General features: G+C 37.2%; 1 long non-coding RNA gene across 1 annotated transcript; it reads right to left on the bottom strand.

Moving 5' to 3' along the window:
* Positions 1 to 23820: 23820 nt before the first annotated feature.
* Positions 23821 to 26475, bottom strand: LOC125193280 (uncharacterized). The gene is made up of 2 exons (XR_007171550.2): positions 26396 to 26475; positions 23821 to 26215 (listed from the first exon to the last, which is right to left on the bottom strand). It is a non-coding gene; the product is annotated as an uncharacterized LOC125193280 (long non-coding RNA).
* Positions 26476 to 27651: the final 1176 nt, after the last annotated feature.

Below are 27651 nucleotides of genomic sequence, written 5' to 3'. Positions count from 1 at the left end.
CTACAGTTGGTCAATTTATACCACTCTATCCACCAAAGATGGATACCTTATGTTATTGACAGATTGCTATGTTGAAAGCCTATAAACAATCAAGATATCAAATCATTATCGAATTGAGATGAAATACTGCACAGAAAACATACTACTAATATACATGAAAACAAATCTTGCATCAACTAGCAATAAGGGAGGAAGGAGCCTCTGACTGGTGTACTGGGAAGAAAATTATTACTCCATCTGTTCCATTTAATAGAGTCATTTTATTATTTGGAAAGTTCCAAGTTAACTGAATCATTTCTATTTTTGACAAAGAGTAATCATCTCTCTTATTTAATTCGTTCTTCATCTCTCTTACTTTATTTACCATTCACTTAACACACTATTCTTAATCTCTGTGCCGAAAAAAAAACGACTCAATTAACAAGGAACAGAGCGAGTAATAAAGAGTAATATTTAATTGGTCTATACGGTTATAACCGATAACCGATTGCCGCCTTGCGACAGGAACCGAAACAGAATAGATAACCGACACAGAACCGATTTTTTCGGTTCGGAAAATTGTAATCAAAGAAGTTAATTATCCTATTGATTTGACTGAATCAGAAGTGGAACTGCTTCAACTACTGTTGAAGACTAATAACTTGCTTCACAATTTCAAGAAATTTCACTCAACCTATGCATGGTTGAGGCAGAGCAGATTGGCTTATAAGTATCAACCTCAAATTATGGTTTTAACTTAATGTGCTATTGACAGGATCTTTTATTATTAAACTAACTGATAGGAGACATCAATTTTTTCACCCTTTGAACTAACTGACAATAAAACTGTAAGATTTTTAAATGATACGATTGCAGCTTTTCCCAAATGCTTCCCACAAGATCTTGTGGAATATATGTTGCGATTCTACAACTAAGAAGTAATTTAACTTAATCTTTCACGCCTAAGTGATAGAAATCCATGAGGTCCAATCCTAAAACTAATTGGTGATAGGAGGAGGGTCCATGAGACTTATATACTGATTTCAGTTTTTTTGTATACCGATGTGGGATAGTTCTAATAGTATTTTTTAGTTTCAATTGCCAACACCTTCCCTCAGACCCTTCAAGGTGAACCTTGGAGGGGTTGGACATTTTTTTTTTAATCGGTTGGACGATTGGCCCAATTTTTTTTCCGATCAGCTGGACCACTGGCCCAAATTTTAAGCCCAGATATACTGGGTCAGTCATTTTTTTTGGTTTCGGCACAGATATACTGCTGGGTCAGTTAAATTTGACCCATAGTCGGCGACCCGCTCTGATCTGCTTCAGCACTTGAAAGTGCTACCACCTTCTGCTTCTTGCTCCTCCAAGTAACAAGATTTCCCCCTACCATTGTGAAGTACCCTGCCGTGGATTTTCGGTCATTTGGGTTTCCTGCCCAGTCTGCATCGGTAAAACCATTAATCTCCAAGTGCCCATGTTTCTCGAACAATACCCCATGCTCCGCAGTGCCCTTCAAATACTGTACAATACGTAATACGGCTTCCCAATGATCCTCCTATGGTGAGTGCATAAACTGACAGACTATTCCCACGGCATAAGCAATGTTGGGTCTAGTATGAGAGAGATAAATGAGCTTACCTACCAGTCTTTGATATCTCCCCCTGTCTGTGAGCTTCGCCTCTTCGACTATCTGTAGCCCATGATTCTGTATCATTGGGGTATCTGCTGGCTTGCAGTCTATCATGCCCACTTCCGCTAGAAGATCCAGGATATACTTCCTCTGATTAATGAAGATCCCTCTATCTGATCTCAAAACCTCAATTCCCAAAAAATATTTGAGAAGACCTAGGTCCTTCATTTCAAATTCTTTGAACAAGTTCTTTCTCAATTCGCCAATTTCTTCTCCATCATCCCCCGTGATGATTATGTCGTCGACATAGACAATCAGGCATGTGATTTTCCCATCCTTTTTCTTAAGGAACAATGTGTGATCTGAGTTGCTCTGTCTGTAGTCATACTTCTTCATCACTTCAGTGAATCGGCTGAACCAAGCCCTAGGAGACTGCTTTAGTCCATACAACGTCTTCTGGAGCTTGCACACTTCTCTGGGTTGAAAGGTGGAGGAGCCATATAAATGGGCTTAGGTAGTTCTCCATGTAAAAAGGCATTGGTCACGTCGAACTGGTGGAGTGACCAATCCTTGTTTGCGGCGACTGAGAACAAGACTCTCACCGTGTTGATCTTTGCTACTGGGGAAAAAGTCTCTGCATAGTCAACCCCGTATGTCTGAGTGTATCCCTTTGCGACAAGTCGTGCCTTATATATCTCAACTGAGCCATCTGGTCTCCGTTTGATAGTGAACACCCATCTACATCCTACGGCTTTGACCCCTTCTGGCAGCTTCCTCTTCACCCAGGTATTGTTTTTCATGAATGCTTTCATCTCTGTAAATATCGCCTCTCTCCAGTATTTGTGCTTCATTGCTTCCTCAGTAGTCTGTGGAATCTCTTCTTCCTCATAGAGTGGCGCTTCAAATGCACGTGCCATTTTACTCAAATTCCCTTGGACAAAATTTGCAACTCCATATATGCTCTTTGCTCCAATTTTCTAGGAAGAATACTGTTTTGGAGGAATACCCCGAGTACTCCGATATGGGAGAGCATACTTCCCAGTGTCACTATCGACAGTGTTGTCTTCTTCTTCTTCTTCTTCTTCTTCTTCTTCTTCTTCTTCTTCTTCTTCTTCTTCTTCTTCTTCTTCTTCTTCTTCTTCTTCTTCTTCTTCTTCTTCTTCTTCTTCTTCTGTAGTGTTAGTATCAACTACAACATGTTCTTCAGAAATCGGTACGGGGCATACCTGGGATATCGGTTGAGGTTGATCGGGAGGTGGTTGAGTAGACTCTGGTGAAGAGGCGTGCTCGGCGACAGTGACCGCAATGGTCTCTGTTGGTTCCTCAATTAAAGGGCTTGGAGGTGACACAAACCAACTTAGACAGTCCCCATGATTAGTTTCAGGATTTTGCTCCCCCTGACTGCTAAGGTGGTGTGGGTAAAAGAACTCGGTTTCCAGGAAATTGCAGTTTATAGTGGTGATGATTTTTTTAGTATTCGGGTCAAAGCATCGATAACCTTTTTGGTGTACCCCGTATCCCACAAAAACAAATTTGGTAGCACAAGGTGAGAATTCTTTCATGTTTGGGAATATGGGCATAGACAGTGCGACCAAAGACTTTAGGTGGCATACTAAGGGCTTCAGGTATTTTGGCTTGTTGAGAGAGGATATCAAGAGGGGTTTTTTTTTTGAGGATTTTGGTGGGGAGTCGGTTTATGAGGTAAATTGAGGTTGCTACGGCTTCGGGCCAAAGAAAGGTTGAGACTTTAGATTCAAGCATGAGAGCACGAGCCACTTCTAGAATTGTTCTGTTTTTTCTTTCGACTACCCCATTTTGTTCGGGTGTATAGGCACAAGAAGTTTGGTGAACAAGGCCCTTTGTTTTAAAAAATTCAGACATGTAACTGTTAACGAATTCCCTCCCATTATCAGACGTAGGATTTTTATGGTGGTTTGAAACTGGGTTTGGACCATATGAAAGAAAAAGGATAAATTTTTCAACCACTTCAGATTTGTGTGTCAAGAAATAAATCCAAGTCATCCTAGTGCAATCATCAATAAATGTAACAATATATCTATAATCCTTTCCCCCAATAACAGGTGCAGGGCCCCAAACATTAGCATGCACAAGTTCAAACATAAATTTCATACGAGTATTCGAAGGTTTGAAAGATTGTCTGTGGCTCTTGGCCATAACACATGTCTCACAGGAAAAGTCTTTAGGAATTGTAAAATTTGGAAACAAAAGCTGAAAATAACCATGGGAAGGGTGTCCTAGTCTTCTGTGCCACAGCCAAACCTCTTCTCTCGTGGATCCGTGAGCCAGCATTCCACTGCCATGTTGAGCTACCCCATTCACGTAGTAGAGTCCTTGGCTCTCAGTGCCACGCCCAACGATCTTCCTCGTCCGAATATCCTGTAAAATATAACAATTCGGGTGCATCAGAAGTGTGCAATTAAGTGTTACGTATGGTATACTGAAAAGCATGTTTCAAGCAAGTTTCGCGAGAATAGAATCTTGCTTGTATACGTAAAACTGTACAATCCACTTTTAACCCGATTCAGTATTATTCGAGCAGTCTCGCACGAATAGAATCACTATTATTATTACATTGTGTTTGCTTGTGCATTTATAAGATGTTTTACAAACATTTAAATGCATAAGAAGTAAACAAAGTCTAAGTCTTTTGCTTAGTAGACCGGTTGTGGGCGTCGTCCACTTTAAGGTAACACGGTCAGATCTATGCAATGCTTTGCAAAAGAGAAAGAAGAATTTCACAACCTAGATAGGCTTTGGATACCTATCGTGAAAGGTTGCAATGTCAGTCCGCATATTTCTAAGCCTTACTGAAATTAGATGACATTGGTGTGGTATAGCACTGAACGGATCTAACAGCAAGACGTGTCTTTGTGCTATCTACTGAAAGACTAGGTCTTGATAAAATACTATTTCTTAATCTACATATGTTAGCATTGAGCATACGGTATTGATTATGCACTACTTTGACTTATCAAATGGTGCGGGTTTTTCGCAACCTAATAATCCTGATATATTGGGTAGTGGTGATTAATATCTAGCGGTGCTAGGATTGCTATTATGTTGAAACGTGCGCGAGGTGAGTCTCGTTTGATAATGTCCTCAAGAGGAGCTTGAACAAGGTTTTATTATTCGGAAAACTGGCCAGTTGGAGTTTTATTACTCTATGAATAATAAATAAGGGTTTCTCGCTAAGTCCACTCTTGGAATTAATAAGATATTAATTAATTAAGTCCATAGCAGACATTAATTAATTAATGGACATTTATATCTTAAGCGCGGGAAATAAATAATAAAAGTGGAAACCTGGATTACTTGTAATTTCGGATTTGGATGGGGAGAGTTCAATATTACTTCTGTAGTGGCTGCTCGTAATATTCCAATATAAGCTTGTATTAAATTGTGGGTTCAATTTAATTAGTAAAAAGCTAATTGGGCGAGCCCATATCCAAAACCTTCCATAGATCCCTGTCTGGACCCAAAAGGAACTTAATATAAATAGGAGAATAAAAGAGACAGAATTATCACAATTTTTATTCTCAAAATTTTTGAAAATTTCGAACTCTCCAGCTGTGGAGGATTTCGAATTCTTCACCTTTTCCCAAAAGGATTTCTTCTGTCTTCTTTATTTAAGTCCTAGTATTTTGATATCGAGATACAGTTCGGGAAGCAGAGAGAAGATCCGTGGTCTAGTATTGAAGATCATCACGTGGAGAAGGCGCGAGCAATCGACGATTCTTTGGAGAATCAAATCGGTAACTCTAAACCGTAGAATTCATGTTTTAGGATTTACTTTCTTGAGCATGAATTATTTGCGTTCTAGCATGCAATTATCTGTTTAACATGTGAATTGATTAATCGCATAATAGGTCAAATAGATCCTTATCTGATTTATTTGTTTTGTACAAGTCTTTCGTTGTGCAAGGGGCATCAAACCCCATCAATTGGTATCAGAGCCAATTTTTGGCTCTGATTGTGTGGATTAATTTCATGTTATGTGAATTGCTTGAATGCATGTTTATATTCGTCGTGGTTTTGTCTAACGATGAATTATGTATGCTACGTGAAATAATTATGTTAATGAAGCTTTTCCTTTGATTAGTAATTAATTCAAGATACATAATGGTTAAACCTATGTAATGATTACGTTGACTTCAACACATATGGTATCATTACTTGATCAATTATATTTGCCTTACGTGAATTTGAATTCCAAGTCGGCAAATCAAGAATTTTTGCGATTGCGACATCAAGAATCCGTCGCACCGCAGCCACGGCTGCGGAGAATTGCTGCGGAGAGGTGTCGACGCAGCAGCGTCGGATATCACCGGGCAGCAGCGCGGGCGGCTGCAGAGACGACATCGCACAAGCGACGACGCAGCAGCAGCGCCAGAGGCGTCACAACAGCAAACAGCAACACCGGAGCAGCTGCGACACGGCGGCAGCGACGTCGGAGATCTCGCAGCAGCAGCAACGGTGGTTTCGCGAGGCAGCAGCACCGTTGACGCCAGAGACGTGACAGCAGCTCCAGCGGAGCGACGTTGACGCAGCAGCGTCGGAGATGTCAGGCTCGGTGGATGCGTGAGACAGAGAGGGAAGGCTAGCTTGATGCAGGCGGCGATGGCGGTCTGAGTGGGAGCCCTTCGTGGGCAGTTCCCGGGCTCGAAAGACAGCGATCTTCGTGAGCAGCCGGAGACGGAGCAGCAGCGACAGCAGCTCCGGAGGAGCGACGTCGACGCAGCAGCGTCGGAGACGTCAGGCTCGGCGAGCTCGCGAGACGAGTGGGAGCCCAGCAGCGGCTGCGGTTCAGTGGGAGTACGACGACGCAAGATTAGGGTTTCCCTATGCGTGATGTCGTTTTGTCTCGTCTCACGACTTCGCTTTCCAAATTTTGATTAGGATTTCCAAATCCTTGGATTCAATTTCGGAAATAATTCAAGATTAATTTGGAAATAAGATTTGAATATATCTTTTGTGGATTTTATATATTATATAAGATTTGATTTTGTATCAAATCATGGATTAATTATAGATTTTATCCTTATTTTATGGATTTGTAGGGATTTAATTCCTAGACGAAAATCCTAGTTAAATTTGGATAATGACAATCTAATATTTATCTATATCCTATGGATTAATGTGGATTTGTCCCTAGACGGATCCAAGTTGGATTTAGATAATGATAATATTATTTTATTCTTATCCTATGAGTATATATAGATTTATTCATAGATAAATTCTAGATGGATTTGGATAGTGATAATATAATATTTTATTCTTATCTTATAGATTTATATGGATTTGTTCCTAGATAAATCTTAGATAGATTTGAATAATTCTAATATAATATTATCTTATTCTATGGATTTATATGGATTTATTCCAAGATAAATCCTAGATGAATTAGGATAAATATTTATATTAATTTATTTTATCCTAGGGATTTGAATATATTTAATTCTATTAAGACAAATCTTAGATGGATTAAAATAAGTATTAATCCAAGTTATCCTTATCTTTTGGATTTATGTCCTAGATAGATTAGGATGTTGATGATATATAAGAAATCCTTATTTAATTGGATTTAGATATATTTATTTATCTAAGAAATCCTAAGTAATGTGTGATATATTCTAGATGTCTATTCTAAATAGAATTAAGATTTGTATAAATCTTGATTGATTGGATTTTATTTTTATCCTATGGATTATGATGGAAGTGTTTCTATCTAGTAATATCCTAGTACGATTTAAATAATGATAATCCTAGATCAACGTTATCTTGAATTGTAGGATTTGATTTTATCGAAATAAAATCTAGAATAATCCTAAATGGATTTAGATAGTTAACTCTATCTTGATAAATCCTATCAGTAATTGGATAATTATGATCTAATATAAAACTTAATTATTTAATTGATTCTCCCTTGACTAGATTAAATAATTATCGATAATTATCCTGTGTGTTTAAATGCCATGCATTAAATGGATTTATCTGTTTATTTGGTGTTTACTATTTTAAGTGGATTATCTGCTTTATCTGCTGATGTGATAATTATGCAAAAACCATATAAAAATATCTAAGTGATGATTACAACAAGTGCGTTGTATACGGTCTCCATCGGTTGGACTGCCAAATTTTGTGAAGCTGATTTTCTAATATTATTGGCACATGCAAAGTAGGGACAATAATCCTACGAAAACAGTAAGTTCATAAGGGCGGATTTCTCACATAATAAATAGAATGAACTAGAAAGTGGTTCCCAATATTATTGCCACCTGCAAAGTAAGGACAATAATCCTAAGGAACTGCGAGTTTCAGGGTTCAATCAGAATTTATGAGATAGCTTGGTTTTGTTATCAGAACATGAACATTGTTATGGGAGTGTGTTGTAGAAATGAAATTCTGTAATGCTAAATCTGATGGTCGTGCTTAGGCAACGTTAGGCGTATTAACCTCCAAAGGAGGATATAATTTAATGCGTCGGTGTTGTGACCAGTAAAATTGTCAAAATTTTAATGCGTCTTAACCTCCAAAGGAGGATACAATTTATTAATTTTGCTGTTGTAAGATACATAATTGTTTTGTGGTTATTTGTGATTATGTATTGAGCATGAGTATGTGATAATAAGTTTCTTTGCCAAATCTTCATTATGTCATTTAATATTTGTCTGCGATCCTTAAAGAAAGAAAACTCGAATGCCTAAATTATGTAGACCGAAAACGAAAATGGATAAGATTCTCATCGCTGAAAGCTTGGAGTTTATACTCAATGATTCATGTCATCCATTTCCTCGACATAATTCCACGAAGAATGTTCGAGAATGCATTATGCATGTACTTGACATGCTCTTTGAGGAATAAGGTCAAGCTATTTTCCTTTAAGTAGCTCGACAAGTCTTGGTTAATGACGATGAAAGATGGATATCAATAGAATCTGTCAAGATGATTCGATTGGAATATCCCAGAGTGCATAATGTTTTGAGGATCTTTTGATCACTCAAATAGTTTCTGACACAAGTCATCGCCTAAAGTAACAAGAAATGACTATAAGAAGGTTTAACTGAAAAGTAGAAAACCTTCAGAATAATAGTCGTTGTGTTACTATTAGAGGAAAGTAACATGATAGATGACGAATTCATAAAGGCTGCATTTTTCTTAAGTCCTAGTTCATTTGAACAAAAGACTAGATATGGAAATGGGAAAGCCTGGATTGTCATCGAAGTTTGTTTAAAGCGAGAAAAGATGCTTTGTGAGTTGGATTGACCTATTTTATAGAAGGACAATGACTTACATGACAATGCAACTTCTAAGTAAGAGATCTTGATCCAGTTAGGTTTTTGTTGCAGTGGGAGCTATTAATGCTCAACTATTGTTTTATGGTTGATGCTTAAGGCATCATAGTATTAAAATAATATAAGTGCGACAAGGTTGAGTATTCAAAAACACATCAACTTCTTAATCATTGAATGATAAAGTATTTATGGCTCTTAGCCTTAAGGCCAAGAAAATACTTAGAAATTGTTCGAACTGATCTAGACTATCAAGATTTTAACATTTCGTTAAATAGCTTGAGAGTTGAGAAAGTCTATTTGATGCACTATGAGTTAGAATCATTTGATTTTTCAAGAGATTCAGAATACTTATAGAAGTGCAACATAGAAAGACTAGCAAGTCTCAATGGTTCACACCATAAGGAGACGAGCAAAGAGTTATGATCAATAGTGGGAGTCTAATCTCCATTAACGAATCCAAACATTCATCTAATGAATGTGATAGTTATGTAAGAAGGAATCAAAGTCTTTCTAAGACAAGTTTGATTATGTGATGAGTTGTACTCATTAAAATCTTATCATTGGTGGGATAAACATTAAAGAAACTACCAACATCAGTACCTTCTACAAAACACGAGTTGTGGACTAGAGCGTCTCTAGTCTAGCACATCTCAAGGTGTAATGTTGTTCCAACACGTGTTGGAAAAGTGTCCAAGAAATTGGAGTTGAGTACTGAGGCGTGTTTTAAGGTTTGTCCCAAATGATGTAAGGTTATAAGTTCTGTAATCCTCAAAGATATAATTCTTGTATGAAGATCAAGAGATGAACTACAAGCCTAACAGCGTGATAACTCTCAAAATAAAAAGAGAGATATCGGATTTTCCACATTACCAAGAAGTCATACCATTAGAAACTTTTGCACTAATAAAATCAACTTCAGTACCTAAGATTGTAAGAACCATATCGTAGTGGGAGCGTTCCACTGGAACACAACAACTTCATGAGTCTAAGAGTGTCGTAAGACTTAGTCTTAGATTAACTTGAACATAATCCCTTTAACTACAATGTAGTATTGGTTAATTTGGATAATCATCCTTGAAAAGGTGATAGATTCCATATTACAATCTAAGATAGACAACATGTTTTACAAGACTTGCAATACTACCTACAGGCTGTGTCAGTCAGTGGGAGCAAGTATCTTTGCAAGTATAAATGTGGATCTCAAATGGCTAGACAATGACAATGGGTTATGCCCAAAGAGAATTATCTTCTCGCTATCGTTGTGCCAGGATTTATTCGATCATATTGTCTATTAGATCTTACATAAATTAGAATGTATGTATTATGATTGTCAAGACAACCTTCTATAAATAGAAGTCTTGAGGAAATCATCTACTAGAACATTCTAATGGGATATGTAATTAAGGGCAAGAAACGCATGATTGGAAGCTTATATAGACCTTCGTGGTCTTAGGAAAGCATCTAAATCAGAGTATATGTGTTTTATCAAAATTGTCAAATATTTCGAATTTGACTTGTGTCCTTAACAGTGCTGTAAGCACAAGGAAGTTGAAAGTGCATTACATATGGTATTATTGGTACTCTACGATGATGAAATCTACAAAAGTTGCAAACAATTAAGATTGGCATCTGGCGTAGGAAACTGGTTGTCTACCCAGTTTAAGATAAATGATTTAAGAGAACCTAATTACATTCTTAGCATCTAAGTCCTTTTAAGATCGCTAGAAAGAATGTTGAGATTCTCTTAGGAATCCTATATCTACATATTGCTTGGAACATTTAAGCATTAGAAATTCCATGAAAAGGTTTATACCTCTCAAGATGGAATTGTCTTGTCTCTAGTCAAGTGTCGTTTGATACTTAGTGAGATCAAGAATTAAGAGACTAGTTTCGGAGATAGTTGTCTCATGTATGCTATAATGTGTACTAAGTTTGATATTAGTTGTGCTTATGCATAGCAAGTATATATCATATTAACCATGGCAAAGGATTTTTGATTGAGGTAATGAATATACCCTAGTGCTTGAGAAAGACTAGTAACTATATTCTAGTTTGCCAGTCATTCATGTAATGTCCTTCGGGTTACACTGTCTTAGTTTTATGACTAATCAGTGATCGAGTAAGTCATCCTCTGAATATGTGTTTACCTTAGGACTATCTTCCTAATAGCTTTAATCGTAAGTTTGAGTATGCCTATGAGTATTTTTTTTATTACTCTAGTAAAGGCTAACTCAAGGGACACACGAGTTTATTAAGCTAAGCAATCACATATGGGGATGAAATTAATTAAAGATCAAGTGCGCAGCAAAGACATTATGGTGAAAAAGATATTATCAGAGAACAACCAAGCAGATTTTTCTTTCACTTGGTGAAATGAATGGTAGTTCGATATATCTAGTACAAAGACCTACTTTGAGTATAAGTGGGAGAGTTTTTGGCAGTGGGTATACTCGAAAGCATGTTTTGAGTATAAGTGGGAGATTGTTAGGTATGGTATACTGAAAAGTAAGTTTCGAGCAAGTTTCGCGAGAATAGAATCTTGCTTGTATACGTAAAACTCTACAATCCACTTTTAACCCGATCCAGTATTATTCGAGCAGTCTCGCACGAATAGAATCACTATTATTATTACATTGTGTTTGCTTGTGCATTTATAAGATGTTTGACAAACATTTAAATGCATAAGAAGTAAACAAAGTCTAAGTCTTTTGCTTAGTAGACCGGTTGTGGGCGTCGTCCACTTTAAGGTAACACGGTCAAATCTATGCAATGCTTTGCAAAAGAGAAAGAAGAATTTCACAACCTAGATAGGCTTTGGATACCTATCGTGAAAGGTTGCAATGTCAGTCCGCATATTTCTAAGCCTTACTGAAATTAGATGACATTGGTGTGGTATAGCACTGAACGGATCTAACAGCAAGATGTGTCTTTGTGCTATCTACTGAAAGACTAGGTCTTGATAAAATACTATTTCTTAATCTACATATGTTAGCATTGAGCATACGGTATTGATTATGCACTACTTTGACTTATCAAATGGTGCGGGTTTTTCGCAACCTAATAATCCTGATATATTGGGTAGTGGTGATTAATATCTAGCGGTGCTAGGATTGCTATTATGTTGAAACGTGCGCGAGGTGAGTCTCGTTTGATAATGTCCTCAAGAGGAGCTCGAACAAAGTTTTATTATTCAGAAAACTGGCCAATTGGAGTTTTATTACTCTATGAATAATAAATAAGTGTTTCTCGCTAAGTCCACTCTTGGAATTAATAAGATATTAATTAATTAAGTCTATAGCAGACATTAATTAATTAATGGACATTTATATCTTAAGCGCGGGAAATAAATAATAAAAGTGGAAACCCGGATTACTTGTAATTTCGGATTTGGATGGGGAGAGTTCAATATTACTTCTGTAGTGGCTGCTCGTAATATTCCAATATAAGCTTGTATTAAATTGTGGGTTCAATTTTGATTAGTAAAAAGCTAATTGGGCGAGCCCATATCCAAAACCTTCCATAGATCCCTGTCTGGGCCCAAAAGGAACTTAATATAAATAGGAGAATAAAGGAGACAAAATTATCACAATTTTTATTCTCAAAATTTTTGAAAATTTCGAACTCTCCAGTTGTGGAGGATTTCGAATTCTTTACCTTTTCCCAAAAGGATTTCTTCTGTCTTCTTTATTTAAGTCCTAGTATTTTGATAAGATCAGCTCACCCTGATATTGAGATACAGTTCGGTAACTCTAAACCGTAGAATTCATGTTTTAGGATTTACTTTCTTGAGCATGAATTATTTGCGTTCTAGCATGCAATTATCTGTTTAACATGTGAATTGATTAATTGCATAATCGGTCAAATAGATCCTTATCTGATTTATTTGTTTTGTACAAGTCTTCCGCTGTGCAAGGGGCATCAAACCCCATCATTAAGTTCTCGTGTGACATGACTTACTGACATCAATCTTTGAGATAAGCTTGGCACAAATAAACAATTTGACAAACGAAGACTTGGAGAAATTTCTATACTTCCAGCCCCTGCTACTTTTATTAGTTCCCCATTCACAGTTCGAATATAAGTTTTAGTAAACTCACTAAAGTCACTAAAGTCCCTTCTTTCTGGAGTCATAGTATCTGTAGCCCCACAATAAAAAATCCATCCCCTTGTATCAATTCTATTACTATTTTGCACGTTAATGTAGCGGAAATATTCATCAAAGGTGAAAAACGGTTCTGGGTGTAAATTTGGACAACTTTTGGCTGGATTTCGGAATTTTTGAATTTTATGGGCAACTTATCACAATAAGATAAATCATGGGGATCAGATTTAAGGCAATGGGGTATATTTTGGTATTTAGTATAGTTCTGGGGTTGACAATCTAATAGAAAAGAGTTTTTAGGGTTTGATAAAATCAAACCCTTTACCTCCTGTCATCGCGCTACTCCCCCGATTCTGATCTTCCGTCGCGCAGGCCCGTTCCACAAAGTTTCCGACCCGGATTCCGCTTCCATTGCCGCCGCCACCACCACCGCCGATTTCTGGCTGAATAGGGTTGTTCGGCTGGTTTCCTCCTCCATTCACCCCTCCTCTGTTTTGATTTGGGGTTTCCTGTAATTCTATTCACGCAATTCTCACATGTATCATGCTCATAACTTGAATTAATCATGCTTTAAGAATATTGAAACCTAAAACATGCTTTTCCACGAAGCTGCAATAATACCTAATTAATTCTCTAAAGAATTGATGATGGCTAGCGACTTCTCCATGTGATGCTTTGAATAATATACCACGGATCTTCTCTCTGGATCCCGAACTGTACTCCAATATCAGTGTGGGTTGATCTCACCGGAATACTAGGACTTAAACAAAGAAGACAGAAATTCTACTCCTACGAGGAGAGGAAAAATTTGAACCCTTCTGTATATGGGGGGGACGAAATTTTGGCTATAAAAAATTATATGATTTCTGTCTCCTTTATTCTCCTATTTATATTAAGTTCCTTTTGGGCCATGGAAGGTTTTGGATATGGGCTCATCCAATTTACTTTTTACTAATTAAATTGAACTTACAATTTAATATAAACTTTAATTGGAATATTACGAGCAGCCACTATAGAAGTAATATTGAACTCTCCCCATCCAAATCCAAAATTATAAGTAATCCGAGTTTCCATTTTAACTTTCATTTCCCGCACTTAAGATAAAAATGTCCATTAATTAATTAATGTCTGCTATGGACTTAATTAATTAACTTCTTATTAATTCCAAGAGTGGACTCAGCATGAAACGCTTATTTATTATTCATAGAGTGATCAAACTCCAACTAGCTAGGTTCCGAATAATAAAACATTGTTTCGCGCTCCTCTTGAGGACATTATCAAACGAGACTCACCTCGCGCACGATTCAGTATAATAGCAATCCTTGCACCGCTAGATATTAATCACCACTACCCAATATATCAGGATTATTGGGTTACGAAAAACCTGCACCATTTGATAAGTCAAAGTAATGCATAATCAATACCGTATGCTCAATGCTATCCTACATTGATTAAGAAACAAATATTTATCAAGACCACGCCTTCAGTAGATAGCCCAAGGACAAGTCTTGCTGTTAGATCCGTTCAGTTCTATACCACACCAATGTCATCTTATTTCAGTAAGGCTTAGAAATATGCGGACTGACATTGCAACCTTTCACGATGGATAGTCTAATTCCATCTAGGTCGTGAAATTCTTCTCTTTCTTTTTTAGGACTGACCGTGTTACCTTAAAGTGGACGCCGCCCATAACCAGTCTACTAAAACAAAGACTTAGAATGTTTATTTGCGTTTTAGTAGTGATAGATTTTTGGTTATGAAGAATGTTTTGTTGATACCTTCTTTTAGAAGAAATTTAATTTCAGTTTCTAAATTAGTTTTTGATGGATATTCGATTTCTTTTAATGACAGTTGTGTTATTAAGAAAGATGGTTCTTATATCTGTCGTGGTATCATGGAAAATAATCTGTACACAATCATATCTACACAATTTAATAATCGCAAATTAGAACTCAATAATGCATCGAAAATTTCAAAGAAAAGAAAGGAACCTTCAAGTTCAATGAACGAAACGTACTTATGGCACCTTAGACTTGGTCATGCCAACCAAAGAAGGATTCCAACTTTAGTGGGACCAGGACCTTCTTAAAGGTCTAGACACTGAGTCATTTTCCACGTGTGAATCCTGCTTGGAAGGCAAGATGACTAAGAGACCTTTTAGGGTGAAAGGTAATAGGGCCAAGGAAGTACTAGAACTCGTTCATACTGATGTGTGTGGACCAATGTCAACAGAGGCAAGAGACGGCTTTCGCTATTTCATCACCTTTATTGATGATTACTCGAAAGTTGGATATGTTTATTTGATGCGCTTTAAGTCTGAAGCTTTTGACAAGTTCAAGGAGTTTAAGGCTTATACTAAGACGCATCATGGAAAACGTATCAAAAGTCTGCGATCTGATCGCGGAGGCGAATACCTCAGTGCCGAGTTTTTGTACTACCTATCGGTAGAGGGAATTGAATCCCAACTGCCTGCGCCTGGCACACCCCAGCAGAATGGCGTAGCTGAAAGAAGGAACAGGACCTTGTTAAACATGGTTCGATCGATGATGATTTATGCACGACTGTCTATTTCGTTTTGGGGACATGCCTTGCTTTCCGCGAGCCATATTTTAGACAATTTACCGTCAAAATCTGTTCCTGCCACTCCATATGAGTTGTGGAATGGGCGCAAGCCCAATCCAGAGCATCTCAAGATATGAGGGTGTCCAGTTTATGTTTTGGAAAAGGATCCAACTAAGTTGGACTCAAGGACAGAGGTATGTTTGTTTATAGGATACCCCAAAGGATCGAAAGCTTATGAATTCTATAGTCTCCGAGACAAGAAAGTCATTGTGAGTTCTCACGCGATATTCTTGGAGGAAGACTTTGTTATGAATCATAAACCCAGCAGTGAGTGGCTCTTGAAGAGCTCACTTCAGTCACAAGTTCCATTAACCAAGAACAAGTAGCTATTGTACAGCCAATTCCCGAACCTTCAACTTCTACACCTAATGTTGTAGTGCCGCGCCGCAGTCGGAGGGTCTCTCATGAGCCCGAAAGGTACATTGGTTTGGGAGAATCTATGGATCACTCCTCGGACAGCAATGTACTAGATCCCTGGAATTTTGCAGAGGCGCAGGCGGATGTCGATCATTGCCAATGGGTAAGTGCAATGGATTCGGAACTACAATCTATGATAGACAAAGACTGTAACATTCCAGACTCAAATCATGCTATCATTTTATGTGTAAATAAATTGTCTTAGTATAATAGATATATTAAATGATTATTATATAGGATAATATTACTAAATGGTGATTGTAGTTAAATATGACTACCATATATTTATATGTGATAAATTTAATATATATATATAAACATGTAAATTGAGTGAATAGAATTCTTTGAATTATTATGAGTATATACATAGTATATATCACATGCATGCAAGTAGTGAAGTAGTTATGTAGTCCGTATATGTATATGTTGAGTTAACTATGAAGTTAATTTAAATAAATAAATAGTACATGCAGAATAGAATGGTAACGTGTGTGTGCCTTGCATATTAATATACAAATGCAATAATGATAGGTGTCACAATAGTAGATGTGTGTGTGTCCAATTTTCTTAATCATCACTTTCCTAATTTAAAAGATAAGAAAAGAAACATATAATGTCAGCTTTTATCTAGTAAGTCGGCTTATACATATATATTTACGTGTTGTACTAAAAAAAAGAAGGGGAGAGCATTTGTTTTAAGAAGTAGGCCGACTCTTCTCTTTATAGATATATGTTGTATATTATTATACCGTTAAGAAAGAAAAATGACGGAGATATTTCTCTGGCAAAATAAGAAGATAGAGAGGGAAATGAGGGAAAAGAATGGAATTTTGTTCAAAGAGGTCAAAATTGTAATCGTGAAATGGAATCACAGATTCGCTTAGAATGTGAAATAAGGTGGGTATAAATTTCATATTTAATTATATATGTGCTAAAATTGTAATCGTGAAATGGAATCACAGATTCGCTTAGAATGTGAAATAAGGTGGGTATAAATTTCATATTTAATTATATATGTGCTATATGATTGATTGTTATGTATTAAATTGGAGTGAATATTTGAATTATATGGTGAAATGTGATGGATATATGATTGGCATAAGGGAGTATAGTTTAAAGGAATTATTTGATGAGAAATATGATATTGAAGTACATGAATTATGTGATTAAAGAGGATCTGTGACGGTCTTGCTTTGGATCTGAAATCACAGAGGGGACCTATGAGTCCAAATACAGAGGGACCTATATGAGTCCAAATAGAGGGACCTATGAGTCCAGATACAGAGGGACCTATATGAGTCCAGATACAGAGGGACCTTCGGGTCATAGAGGAATCCCGGACAGATACAAGGCTTGATTTGTCACAGAATAATAAATTGAGCAGAGAGGCATATGCATATGAATATTAATTTGTTTATGATATTTATTGCTCCTGGTTATATGTATTGCTTAAAGAGTATGTTTGATAATTGTGTGGTGGGAAATTAAAGGTGAAATTTATATACATTGGACTGTGGCTCATAGATGTCAACGATAGAAATAGATATTGGTTTTTAAATGTATTCGATATGAGTGTTTTATTTTTGAATGTATCTGATATGAGTGTTTTATTTGACATGTGGATTAATATTTTTAAAATTTCTTGGATTTATTTATTTAAGAATATATTTCAGAGGGGTTGAGCTGTGACAAAGACGTCTACGATTTATCTGTCCTACCCGAAGGCTGTACTGCCATTGGGAGCAAGTGGATATACAAACGTAAATGTGGACCCGATGGACGAGTTAAAGTCTTTAAATCAAGACTAGTGGCTAAGGGGTACACCCAAAAGGAAGGTATCGATTACGACGAGACCTTCTCCCCAGTGGCGATGCTCAAACCGATCCGGATGTGGTGTTCTTAGTTTTATATGTAGATAACATTCTTCTAATTGTAAACAATAAAAATATGTTGTCATCAGTACGAACGTGGTTGTCAAACCAGTTCGAGATGAAGGATATGGGAGACGCGGAACACATTCTAGGTATCAAGGTCCTACGGGACCGTGAGAAAAGGATGTTGTGCTTATCTCAAGAGCCTTACATCGACACTGTACATAGTCGCTTTGGCATGCAAGATGCCAAGAAAGGTTTCTTACCTTTTAGACATGGCATCCATTTATCTCAAGAGATGTGTCCTAAGACTGCATCCGAGATAGCAGAGATGAGAAGGATACCATACGCTTCGGCAGTTGGTAGTCTCATGTATGCTATGCTTTGTACAAGGCCTGATATTTGCTTTGTTATTGGCATGGTAGCAAGATATCAGTCAAATTCGGGCCAAGGACATTGGACTACAGTAAAGAACATACTCAAGTACCTTAAACGGACTAAGGACTATGTTCTAGTTTACAAAGAAGGCGAGCTCTGTCCTTTGGGATATACTGATTCAGACTTTCAAGCTGATCAAGACTCGAGGAAATCTACTTATGGTTATGTGTTTACCTTAGGAGGTGGAGCTGTAATTTGGAAGAGTGTAAAGTAGAAATGCATTGCGGACTCTACAATGGAAGCCGAATATGTGGCTGCTTCGGAGGCTACAAAAGAGGTTGTATGGCTCAAGGACTTTCTTATGGACTTAGGTGTGGTTACGAATCTGCCCAAGAGCATCACCATTTATTGTGACAATTCTGGTGCTGTGGCAAATTCGAAGGAACCAAGAGCTCACGAAGCGAACAAACACATAGAAAGGAAGTATCATATCATCAGAGATGTAGTGCAGAGAGGAGACATACAAGTGGTCAAGATTGCGTCAGAGAACAACCTGGCAGATCCTTTTACAAAGGCATTGGCGGTCAAACCGTTCGAGTGACATGTGGAAGGAATGGGAGTTCGACTCACTCGAGACCTCAACTCGCTTTCAGTATAAGTGGGAGAATTAGACGTAGGGCATATTTTTTTGTATACTCGAAAGTGTTTTGAGTATAAGTGATGTTAGAGTTTGTATACTAGAAATCACCTTTCGAGTGATTGAATACTGTTAAAACTCTTATTTTATTTTCCAAAGGAATAAACAGATTATTTTTATCATAATGTTGTTATGTTTTACATTTAATGGATGTTTATTACAGTTATGTTTTACATTTAATGGATGTTTATTACATTTTTAAATGTATAAGTAACTTAACAAAGTTTAAGTCTTTGTTTTAGTAGACCGGTTGTGGGCGTCGTTCACTTTAAGGTAACACGGTCAGTTCTGAACAAAGAAAAAGAAGAATTTCACAACCCAGATAGGCTTAGACTACCTATCGTGAAAGGTTGCAATGTTAGTTCAATTATTTCTAAGCCTTACTGAAATAAGATGACGTTGGTGTGGTATAGCACTGACTGGATCTAACAGCGAGACAGTCTTTATGCTATCTACTGAAAAGCGAGGTCTTGATACAAATTTGTTTCTTAATCAATGTAGGTTAGCATTGAGCATACGGTATTGATTATGCACTACTTTGACTTATCAAATGGTGCAGGTTTTTCGCAACCCAATAAGCCTGGTATATTGGGTAGTGGTGATTAATATCTAGCGGTGTTAGGATTGTTATTATGTTGAATCGTGCGCGAGGTGAGTCTCGTTTGATAACATCCTCAAGAGAAGCTTGAAATAAAGTTTTATTATTCGGAACCTAGCTAGTTGGAGTTTAATTACTCTATGAATAATAAATAAGATTTTCTTGTTGAGTCCTCTCTTGGAATAAATAAGATATTAATTAATTAAGTCCATAGCAGACAATAATTAATTAATGGATGTTTCTATCTTAAGCACGGGAAATAAATATCAAGCAATGGAAACCCGGAGTACTTATAATTTCGGATTTGGATGGGGAGTGCAATATTACTTCTGTAGTGGCTGCTCGTAATATTCCAATTATAAGCTTATATTAAATTGGGTTCAATTTAATTAGTAAAAAGCTAATTGGAGGAGCCCATATCCAAAACCTTCCATAGATTTCTGTCTGGGCCCAATATGTGACTTAATATAAATAGGAGAATAAAGGAGACAGAAGATCCGTGGTTTTGTACTAAAGATCTTCACGTGGAGAAGGCGCTAGCTATCTTCGATTCTTTGGAGAATCCTCAAGGTATAATGGCTAAACCGTAGAAAAGCATGTTTTAGGTTTCAATTAATTTTAAAGCATGTTTTATTTGAGTTATGAGCATGATACATGTGATAATTACGCGAATAGAATTTTTCTAAATAATCTGCTAAATAGATCAGAATTATTATGTAATTGATTTATGTGAGCGCTTCCGCTGCCAACCCCTTCAACTTATACATTTAAACATGTAATAACATCCATTAAATGTAAAACATAACAACATTATGACAAAAATAATCTGTTTTATTCCTTGAAAAATAAAATAAGAGTTTTACAGTATTCAATCACTCGAAACATGATTTCTAGTATACAAACTCTAACATCCCACAGTGGAGCACCATAATTTACTTTTGTCCGGCCTCCCTCCGGCGGTCTGGTGTGTGGCTACGGCAGGTGGCGGTCGTTGCTGGCCTCCACGGTTGTTCAGTCGATCCCTCTGTGCTCCTAATCCATAGCCTATTTCCCCCGATGATGCATCGGCGCTTCCTACGCCAGCGGAGTCTCCGGTGGGTGGAGAGGATGCCGGTGGCATGATTTTCTGTCGAGCCGCCTCCTTCTTCACCCACCCGTAGGCTTCTTCGACTGAGGGGTATGGCTGTTGCTGAAGGATCTCCCGATGAATGTGGTCGTACTCTTGATTCAATCCAGTGAGAAATTTGATGAGTCGCTTCTCACTTGCGTGCTGCCAGTACTGCCCGATCCCTTTATCACAACACATTACGGGTTGCTTTTGAGTTCGATCAATGTTCACCCACAATCCGTGGTTTCGACGGTAATACGTCTCAAGATCAAGATTACCCTGTCTAATTGAGATTATTTTGTCCTCCAGGTTGTAAATCAAATATGGATCTGCCTTGCTTGCGAATGTGATTGCAAGGTTATCCCACAAAGCCTTGGATGTTTGGTGGTGAGCGAAATCGGCGATAATATCATTTTCGATGTTATCAACGATCCAAGAAAAGACTACCAATCGGTTTCTTCCCTATCCCGATATCCTTTGCCGCCTGGTTCCGGCGGTTCATCTTGGATATGTGAATATCCCCTCCTGTTTCCTATCGCGACTTTCATCAAGCGCGACCATAACGGGTAGTTCTTCCCGTTTAATTTGAACGCCACGGTAATGTTCTTGTTTGTCCTCAATTTTGAGGATTCTACTACTGGTTTTTCCTCTTCAAAGTCTGACATTTTGTATGTGAAAGTTTGGGTTCTGTTTCTGGTTTTAGGTAAAGGTCGAGAATTGGGTATTACACGCCTATGATGAGAATTCTCTAAGCCAGAATTCTTCCTGCTCTTATACCATGAAGAAATAATTAGAGACTGGAAAAGATGTATTATTATTGCTTTATTACAATATGTGCTAGGGTTACATCCTTTATAGCCATGAGATATTTTACATATGGAAACTAAATCATAGGAGATCATATTCTAATTATGGTATACAATCAATTTGGAATCAATCACCTTAATTCCGTGATTTCTTTCCAACACTAAGTCAACATATATATGAATTTCTCTATGAACAAGATAAAACGTGCAATTTCCTCTTCTATGCTTTCATCCAATTTCCAAGTAAAATAGAGGTATGTAAATATACCGACATCGAAGATGACTCCCGCAGTCCGTGTGGAATGTTTTGATGAATCCCGCTGTCCGCGTGGAGCGTCTCTTGACTTTGGTTTTCGGTTCCAACTTCATCCGGACATCATTTTCACCTCTGCACTCTACCTAGGAAAGAAAAATAACACATTTGTAAGTTCAAATACATCTAAACATGCTTCCATAGAGGGGTGATCAATTGCTAACTCTTCTTAAATTGCTAACTGATCAATGCAGACATTAATATATCAACACAAATTCAGCTGACATACTTATGTCTTGGGGTTGACATCAATATTTAAATCTCAACACAAAGACATAAGTATGTCATTCAAATTTGTGTTGACATGTAAATGTCGTCGTGTTGACATTTTTAATATTACTGCTTTGATGTATTAGCAAGTTAACAATTTAAGAAAAGTTAGCAATGTAATTAATAAATTATGGAGTACTTACTTGTGCCATAAACATTGATTTTCAGATTGGGATGGTTGCGCCACTCCGAATCAATGTGTAGTTCGGGCAATCTCCAATTTCTAACCTTATTAATTTAGTGAGACGCGCCACCACAGAGGGAAGGCACCGCAATCTGTTCCAACCATGTAGGCATAATTCCCTTAGAGATGAGAGGTTCCCCAGCCACTGTGGCAATTCTTCTCCCCCTATATTTTCTAACTTCAACCAATGAAGTGCAGTGAGATGTTGAATTGATTGAGGCACCCACTCCCAATTTTCAATCCCCTTCAAGTATAACTCAGTTAGTGAATTGCAACATCCTTGCAACATACCATGCACAGTCTCTCTGATGGCATCACTACTCTCCATTGACCACTCAACACTCACATCTATCTCTAGTTTCCTCAACTTGCCTAAATCCCAACTCTCAACTCTACCACTAGCCATGAAATTCGGAACACCCGTGATTGCTAATTCTTCAAGACGAGGAGATGATTTAGCGAGGCAGTCAATTAGCATTGGTAGATTCTTTAGTTTCCATAATCCTTTCAATATGAGTGTCTCGATCGTGGGTATGGACGACTCCAAAATTTGAAGTGGAAATTCCACCAGCTCTCTGCACCCTACAATTTGCAGCTCACGGAGGATTCTTTCATATTTTCTTACTCCGTCACTTTGATTGCCAACTGTCTTTAGATTTTCACAGTCATTTATAGTCAACTCCTCCAGAGAATGGAGGGTGTGTAGGCCATCTGGTAATTCTCTCTCAACCCAAGGTACATATGAATCCAAAATGTTGAGATATTCTGATTGTTATAGAATAACTGCTTCGGCAGACATTTCATTTCTAATCTAGATATTACGAGAGTCCTTAAATTTTTGAACGAAGAATTTAGGAACCTGGCCTTCTTCAATCTAAACAAATAAAGTAATTTCAGATTAGGCAGGTGCTCAAGCGTTGGGATTTCCTCACATTCTGAGCAATTCCCAAGTGTTAACTCTATCAAGTTGTCAAGTGGTACCCAAGAGCCTTGACGCGCATCCCATACTGCCATCTTTCCCATCCATGTTGGAAATCTTATCTTCAACACTTTCAAATTTACATGAGGTTGGAGGCCTTCCAATATACTTTCATCATTTCTTTCACCGACACTATCCTCGGCATCCCAACTAAGTGCCAATTCTGACAAGTTTGACTTCGCCAATGTATTAGCTTTCATAGACTCTTCCTTGTCACGCACTCTTTCAACATTCCCAATCTCTAGTCCTCCTTTGAGATAATTCAAACTTCCAAGCTCTTCAATTTGATAGCCCTTCTCTTCGCCCACTGCAAAGTACCAGAGTGTTTGGAGACTAGTTAATCTCTCAATCTCTACTGGCAACTTTGTTTCATACGATAGATAAAGAAGCCTTAAATTAATTAGGTACTTCAACATATTTAGCAGTTTCTTCAGTTTCCATATTACCTATCTTAATGTTTGCAAGTGATGGAGTTCTCCAATCCACTCTAGAATGTTTATAATATCAGTATAGGAAATATTGAGATTTCACAAATGTATCAACTCCCTAATTGAACTGGGCAACTCTTCATTACTGTAACCATACAGAGTTAGATTATGCAGACTTTTGAAGCTAGAGAATATGGTACGAGAAGTTCCACCTCCCAAGAGCAATGTACGCAAATTTCTCGTCACTTCTTCTGGAATATCACTTGATTCGTTTTCGTGAAACATGTATCGAAATAGGGTGTTTCCATCTGTTTTATTAGATAAAACAGAAGATGCAAGATCATGCACAAGATCGTGCATCACACAATATTTATCTTTATAATAATAATATTTCTCATCAACTTGCAACATAGAGTTTTGTGCAAGCACATTGAAAAACATGTTCCCACAGACTCCATATCATCTCTTTGGGTAGGTAGGTTGAAGAAATCCTTCTGCCATCCAAAGTTCAATCCGCTCATCTTTCATAATTTCCTGACCTTTGGGGAAAATCAAACAATAAGCGAAGCACTTCTTGAGTGCGGCCGAAGACAGGTGATCAAAGCTCAATTTTAATATTGTTAAAATATTTTCACCTCCTTCACCATCTGAAAGCCAATTTTCTTTGATGGATCGCCAATCTTGTACGGATTTAAAGCGACGAAGCACACCCCCAACCAGGTTGGCAGCCAAGGGCAAACCCTGACATCTCTTTGCAATCTCTTTCCCAATCGTCTCAAATCCTGATGGAACTTCTGCATTTTCATCAAAAATTTTTACTTTAATGATGGACCAGCACTGTTCATCTGATAAGCCTTTTAAAGAGTGAATATGAAATGAGTTAACAATTGAAGCAACATTGTCAATCCTAGTAGTGATGATAATTCCATTTCCTTTTGTAGAAGTAACTCCTGACATGGAGTTTATAAAGCATTCCCATTGCCCAACATTTTCATTCCACACATCATCAAGTACGAGAAGATAAGTTTTATCCTTGAGATCTTCTTGAGTCAAAAGTTTGAGAAACATGAACCCAAATAAGTGATCCGAATCGAGCCTTTATGCTTTTATAATTGAAGACAATCTTACTCAATGTAGTCTTCCCCATACCCCCCATTCCAACTAGTTTTGGCACATCATCATCTCTTCCAATAAAGATTGGGTCAAGAATGAACGAATCAGTCTCAATGGAAGTTTCAGAAGCAACAGGTGCATTCAGAAGTTTGCTTTAAAGGCCAAGATCAATTTCCCTTTTGTTCATAGACTCAAACTCCGCATTAATTTTTTTTATTGCGGGAGCCATATTATGCCGACGCGATATTATTTTGCACGGTGAGAAGAAGCATGATAGTACCCTATCCTTGGCCTTGGGACTGAGATTGATGGTCTTCAATTTCTTCACTTGTTTTTCGAGAATTTGATAGCTGAGTTCATCCAAGACATTATCAACATCAAAGTCCTTTGCAGCTGTTGGGCATCTCCATCGAGACCTCGAAGTAGAGAGTACTCTTCCTTCAAAACGCTGATCAAGTTTTGGACAAGAACTTCGATGGCAGCAACACCTCCATCCATGGTTTCACAAAGGCACAAAACTAAAGTAATAGAGAAAATGCTTACAACAGTAAATTTGTAGATGACTATTCAAATACTCTCCCATAATATATTATACCCACCCATCATATTAATTTATATAACTTGAAGCACTAAGAATAAATAGCATAGGGTTCTTTAAATCAGATCATGAAAACAAACATCTAATAAATGAATCTGATGGTTGAAAGTGTCATAATTTCCAGATGCCATTGACAAACATAACAATATAATAAGTGGCTTAATTGTCAATTATGTAGGCCGTTTTAAATTACAATTATTGCTACCTAACTTGTTGCGAGTAAGAACAAAGTATATTTGTTTTAAATGATAAACCTATTCTAGGTGGGTACACACATGAAAGGTTAATTGAAACTACTGAATTAATCAAACTTAACAAAATCAATTAGTAGGTCGATATTACAAAATGTTGCTGCCTACTTTTATTTTTATGTATTAGTAAATGCTCAAATCAAAGACGGTCAACATATTGGGCATACATAGAAAGCAAACATACAACAACAGTAAAATGTTCAACTTCAACTAGTATACATGTTCTTTTTCAATCTTTTTTTCTATCTAAACATGATTATAGTTGGAGAATTATGTATGTTTTCACAATTGGAAACAATCGTATGTATAGATTTTTTCTCAAAATTCTTCAAACATATAGTAGAGAACCCATATATTGTCAGGAATTCGAGTCACCATCTAATAATATGCATCAGGAACAAAAGGCATAAATATAGATCTAAACTCCTAGCAATAATTTATGTTGAACACAATAGTTAGAGAACTGACTTTTAGTTGTGTGGAGTGTTTCCACGATTGGATCAGATGATGTAACTCTTCTTTAATTTAATCAGTACGTGCTGAATCTCAACTTCTCTAATGTATTTGACAAATAAAACACGTAGAATCAGAGTTGATATATGAAACTTAGCAGAATCCAGAACACATAAGATAAGAAAATCCATGTTACACTAAGGTAATACGATGATAAATTGCAACTTGTTTTGATGATAAAAAAAGAGAACCTCAACAGAAAATGAAATATGATATACTTACTTGTTGCAAGATTCAATCGTAGACTCAAAATCGATACGTAGATGTAGCTCTCTCTCTCTCTCTCATCAATTACAAATATTAAGAATTTTAATAGAACAAGATTACACAGGCAGAGCTTTAAGTATTGAAAGATCCAAAGCTAGTGGGTATTTAAAACTATATATTGACCTTAAATTTGTGATTATATAGTTGATTAGGTTTATGACATAATATGCACATGTGCCATACACTAAACTACTCCACAAGACGCCTTCAGCATATCATATACTCCATTCGTTCCTTGTTAATAGAGACATTTCTTTTGGACACAGAGTTTAAGAATAATGTGTTAAATGGATGGTAGAAAAAGTAAGAGAGAATAAAGTAATAGAAATTAAGAGAGAATAAATAAAAAGGGAGAACTACTTTTTGCCAAATTAACTTGGAACTTCCAAAAATAGAAAAATGACTCTATTAACATGGACCGTATCCATTCTAGCAACTGGTGCAAACACCTCCTCATAGTCAACTTCCATATTCTTGTGCATATCCCTTCGCAACTAAGCGAGCTTTATACTTCTCAACCTCTCCATGCTCGTTCAGTTTCGTTTTATATACCCATTTGAGCCCAATGCTTTTAGCTCCTCTTGGTAACTCTGTTAGTGACCACGTTCCATTCTTCTCAATTGATTCCATCTCTGAATCCATGGCTTCTCTCCATTTATCAGCTTTTACTTCTTCATCATAAATGACTGGATCTGCACTAATAAAGAAAGCCATATTGAAATTAATATCTTCATAAGAGAGGCAAGGGTTGTCACAGTTTCATAGTCCCTCATCCATGCCGGAACTCTTCGATTTCTGCATGCTTCTGAACTAGATGCATCTGGTGAAGATTCTGGCACACAATTCTGGGAACCTTTGTACTTATAGGACTTGGGAGTACTTCATCGTCACTTGTTGTATCAGATCCAAAAGCGACATTCTGCTCCTCATTTCCACATTCCAATTCTAGTAGAATCTGATCTTTGTAACTCTTATCCCAATCCCACTTCTTCTCTTCATCGAATACAACATCATAGCTTATTAGAACCTTTCTTGATACTCGATCATAAAGCTTATACCCTTTTGATTCATCACTGACTCCCAATAGAACACAACTATAACTCTTGTCTTCAAGTTTTGACCTTCAAGCGTCAGGAACATGGGCATGTGCAATATTTCCAAAAACCCTGAAATGTTCTACAGATGGTTTAACTCCACTCCAAGCTTCCTCT

The sequence above is a fragment of the Salvia hispanica genome, chromosome 4 (genome assembly GCF_029641045.1).
Source record: "Salvia hispanica isolate PSC_SH4W2 chromosome 4, Shi_PSC_v1, whole genome shotgun sequence".
NCBI lineage: Eukaryota > Viridiplantae > Streptophyta > Magnoliopsida > Lamiales > Lamiaceae > Salvia > Salvia hispanica.
Note: the sequence above shows the minus strand (reverse complement) of the source record. Positions and strands in the feature narration are given on the sequence as shown.